This window comes from Herpailurus yagouaroundi, unplaced genomic scaffold (assembly GCF_014898765.1).
Source record: "Herpailurus yagouaroundi ecotype Mexico unplaced genomic scaffold, PumYag 185, whole genome shotgun sequence".
NCBI classification, from domain to species: Eukaryota; Metazoa; Chordata; class Mammalia; order Carnivora; family Felidae; genus Herpailurus; species Herpailurus yagouaroundi.
Genome location: NW_024412416.1, coordinates 25,812,378 through 25,817,497, shown reverse-complemented (window position 1 = coordinate 25,817,497; position 5,120 = coordinate 25,812,378). Strand labels below are relative to the sequence as shown.

General features: G+C 38.6%; 1 long non-coding RNA gene across 2 annotated transcripts in view; it reads right to left on the bottom strand.

Moving 5' to 3' along the window:
- The window catches only part of LOC121042544 (uncharacterized), a 36,849-nt gene that overhangs the window by 15,490 nt on the left and 16,239 nt on the right, over nt 1–5,120 (bottom strand). The gene's annotated exons all lie outside the window — the stretch shown is intronic.

Here is a 5,120-nt window from a genome sequence, read left to right as displayed (position 1 = left end):
AAAAAAAAAAAAAAAAAAAAAAAAAAAAAAAAAAAAAAAAAGGAGTGACTTATACTGATTAGGTTTACCTTGTTAGAACTCTGAAAGACAAACTGACAAGGAATGGTAGATTCACTGTGCTTACTCTTTACTGACCCTGGCTGCTGTTATTGTTGTTTTGGCTAACTCTAGACAGAGTACTAGATTTCAACCACCAACTTGTCTGAGACCATGCAGAAAAAAGACCCATATGTTTTGAGCATCCACAATGGACCCAGTGTTACATGGAAAGCTTCATATATCATTCATATATATTTATTTTATAATGATAGCAGTGTATTAAAAACAAAACAAAACAAATAAATAAGACTCCAGCTGTGAAAATGAATAAAGAGAAACCAAAAAAATAGATTCAGGATGCTAGACAGGAAGGCTACTAGGGGGAGCCATACCATCCAATGCTAATCACAAGAAGAATTGTCAATTACAGACCCAACAGAAGATTCCTTAACAGGAAAGAATGATCAAGGCCACCCAGGGAAAGTACATTGCATCTTCTACAAGAATTTACCCCTGCAACTTAGCCAATGAGAAACCTTCACCACCCTGAACTCTTGCTTTTCTCCAAAGGACTTTCCCTCAAAGCAACTCCTCACAACTTCCTCCTTCTCTATAAAATAATGTTCCTCTCTTTTTTGTTGTTGTTGTTGGACTGACTTATGATTTTGCTGTGACTTGCTAGCCATGGATTGTAATTTTCTGCTTTTCTCAAATAAACCTATCTTTTGCTAGTAAAATAACTGGCAGTTTTATTTTTTTTAACATTTGTTCATTTTTGAGAGATTGTGAATGACGGAGGGGCAGAGAGAGAGAAAGACAGAATCTGAAGCAGACTCTAGGCTCTGAGCTGTCAGCAACAGAGCCCAACGCGGGGCTCGAATTCGTGGACTGCAAGATCATGACTTGAGCTGAAGTCAGATGCCTAACCCACTGAGCCACTCAGGCGTCCCAGTGGCAGTTTTATTTTTAAGGTTGACATCATACATTCTTAAGTCTAGTTAACTTGTGTTCAGATTCTGACTTTTCTCCTTACTGTGTCACCTTGATTAAGCTATTCAGCCTGGTGAGACTCAGATTTTTTACCAGTAAAGTAATAATAACCACCATTTTTTTTTTCAAAATTCTGTGTGAATTAAAAATAGTATCTGTAGGGGCACCTGGGTGGTTCAGTTGGTTAAGTGTCAACACTTGATTTCAGCTCAGGTCATGATCTCACAGTTTATGGATTTAAACCCTTTGTCTGGTTCTGTGTTGACAGTGGAGCCTGCTTTGGATTCTCTCTCCCTCTCTCTCTCTGCCCCTACCCCATGCTTGCTCATGCTTTCTCTCTCCCCCTCTAAAAACAAATAAATAAACTTGAAAAAAATAGTACCTGTAAACCATAGCACACAATGGGTTTCCTTCAGCAGTGGCTATTGGTACCATTACTGACTGACACATGGAATATAGATGCCATATGTCACATTTCTGCTTTCTGTACTCTTTTTGTGAAAGCAAGGGATTAGTTTCTCAAAGTCTGTTTCCTCATGTTTAAAAAGGATTAACGGTAGTGTATACTTCTCAGGATTGATGCAAAATGCATTTGGCAGAGTGAGTCCTGGAAAATAATTAGTACTCAGTAAATAATTGCTACTTTCCTCTACATTTTCTATTATGTGCAATAGTGTTATATTTAGAACAATCTCTTTCAGTTGACCCATATCATTCTTTGAATAATTTGTGTTCAATTCAATGCTCGAAATAGGCCAAAAGTTAGAAGGCATTCCATGATATCAGAGGTTGTGCTGGGAGTTTCAAACACCCTTTCCTACCCTGCTGACATTTCATGTGCAACAGGACAAATATTGCACATGTTTTTGTCTACAGAAAAACAGCAAACTTACATTTGCCTCTGATTTCTTCCAGGCAGGACTCCGTAGATCTTGTTTGCCATACACAGAACCAGGTATCAGAGGATAACATGAAAGCTAGGTGTATGACAAAATGAGATCTAGATTGCATTTCAAAAGTGGCTCTGAGATGGAAGGACTTTTTAAAGAACAGGTGTTTGGAGCTCCCCCCACCTCCCACCTTCTATATTTCTACTATGAACTTTTCCTCTGAGATTAAAAAGCAACAGGCTTGCAAGAGGCTTTTCTTTCCATTTTCTGTGCTATTTTTGTGCTATTTTTCTAGTATTCAGCCCTGCAGTTTTTTTCTCCCAGTCTTCACGCTTTTTTTGACTGAACGTTATTATCACTCTTCTGTGTTTGGAACTGGTCCCTAGGAAGCTCAGATTCTCGCATTTTCATTTCTAATCTAGGCTATGTGTTCTCACCTTTTGACTGTCTGCTTCTGACTTAACTTTTCACTTACATCCACTTGGACAATTGGCTTTTATTTTTTTAATCAGCAGACTTATTTCATTAGGCAGTTTTAGGTTCATAGAAAAACTGAGCAGATACTGCACAGAGTTACCATTTATCCCCTCTTCCAGAATGCAGTTCCCCTACTATTATTTTTAACAGATTTATTGAGGTATAATTGATATACCAAAAGATGCATATATTTAATGTATACAATTTAATGAGTTTGGACATATGCATATGCATGGAACCATCATCACAATCAAGGTAATAAACATATCCATCACCTCCAAAAAGTATCTTTGTGCCCCTTTGTGTTTGCTTATGTGTGTGGGGAGTTGTAAGAGCACTTGACGTGAGATTACCTTCATAACCAATTTGTAAGTGTGCAGCACAGGATTGTCAACTACAGGCACATTGTACAGCAGATCTGTAGAACTTACTCATCTTGGCATAACTAGTTCCTTTATTGAATACATTTTATTTTAAAACATTGCCTTCCACTGCTCTGTCAGTGATAAAAGCTTAAATACTTGGGCTCCATTCCCATAAGGTACATTTCACATCTTGGTTTCCTTGAGATTCTTCCTACAAGGACTATTTAAGAATGAAATAATGCTTTCTGAGTGACAAATGCTAGAAGAGTAGAGATCATATATGGGATGCTTCTGACTGAGACATTTTGTTTAATCTTTCCTTACGAGCTTTGCCTTTCGTGTCATCTCACATTTACAAGTTTATATTTGTTAAGAGAAGAATGACATCAAAGCAAAGCCTGAGGCAAAAGTTAGGCATTACTACCTAGATAGTAGAATTCCAGGGATGTATGAGTGAGCACAAAAGCAGCAAGACAGGGAAGGAGAGACAACCAGCCACCTGGTCCATGCAGCCTTGTGGGTTCATCTCCTGAAAGGCAATGTGATTGCCTACCTCTCAGGGCAGCTGAAACAGGGAAAGTAAAGAAGAAGAATATAGTGACTGATCTTCACCTCCTACTGGTTGGAAGATCATCCTTATAGTATTTTGGTATTCCTGCATTTCCAGTTGCACAGACGTGGGTACAAAGCATATCCTATGGAATCTTATGCCTCAATACCAATAAGCAAACCTATGGTGGGTGATGAAAAGTGACGAGTAAGGCAGGAGGCAAGGTACTATTGGGTTATGCCTACATGGAGCTGGCTGCCTCATTGTTCCAGTGAAGCTGGAATAATGCAGAAGGAAGCTAGAGGCAGAGGGACTGAGAGGATCTAAAGTAGCAGAGTAGGGTAGGTGGTGATATTTGGGCTGTTGATGATGGAGACTATAAATCACAGAAAGGAATAGTGTTTTCACAACAACAGTATGGCTGAAGCACAGCCATATTGATATTCCATATTTTGACAGCCACAATAAAACTACATAACTAAGTATGCAGTCTACCTAATAAAGAGTGCTTTGATTCAATAGAAATTTAATGAAGTTTTGGTTCAAGATGGAGATGTAGGAGGCTCCTGCACTCATTTCTTCCCTCTGGCCATTGAAACTACAACTACATACAGAAGAATACCCTCTGAAAGAAATCTAGAAACTAGCTGAGTGACCCCTACACATCTGGTGAACAAGAAAAAAAAAACACATCGAACTGGATAGGAGAGGTAGACACAATCTCACCACAGCCCCACCCTGGGGATTTTCCCTATGATAGGAAGGGAAATCTCAACTCCCAGCTTCTCCCCAAATAGCAAAGGATTTAGACCCCAAATCCAGGACCCCAACTTTTAAGACAGCGACTGAACCTGAAGGACAAAACCCCAAAACATCTGGGTCTGAAAGCCAATGGAGCTTGTGTCCATGAGACCCATTGACTACAACATAGAAATAGTGCTTATGGGTTATTGAGGACTCACTGTTCTGATTTTTTTTTAATTAGTGATGGCATTTTAATTTTAATTTAATTTTATTTTAAATTTACATCCAAATTAGTAGGCATATAGTGCAAAAATGATTTCAGGAGTAGATTCCTTAATGCTCTTTACCCATTTAGTCCATCCCTCCTCCAACAACCCCTCCAGTAATGCTCAGTTTGTTCTCCATATTTATGAGTCTCTTCTGTTTTGTCCCTCTCCCTGTTTTTATATTATTTTTATTTCCCTTCCCTTATGTTCATCTGTTTTGTCTCTTAAAGTCTGCATATGAGTGAAATCATATGATTTTTGTCTTTCTATGACTGACTTATTTCACTTAGCATAATACCCTCCAGCTCCATCCACGTAGTTGGCAAGATTTCATTCTTTATGACTGCTGAGTAATACTCCGTTGTATGTATGTGTGTGTATATATATATATATATATATACATATATATATATATATATATATATATATACACCACATTTTCTTTATCCATTCATCCATCGATGGACGTTTGGGCTCTTTCCATACTTTGGCTATTATTGGTAGTGCTGCTATAAACATGGGGGTGCATGTGTACCTTCAAAACAGCACACCTGTATCCCATGGGTAAATGTCTAGTAGTGCAATTGCTGGGTCGTAGGGTAGTTCTATTTTTAGTTTTTTGAGGAACCTCCACACTGTTTTCCAGAGTGGCTGCACCAGCTTGCATTCCCACCAACAATACAAAAGAGATCCTCTTTCTCCGCAATAAGAGATCCTCTTTCTCCGCATCCTCACCAACATCTGTTGTTGCCTGAGTTGTTAATGTTAGCCATTCTGACAGGTGTGAGGTGGTATCTCA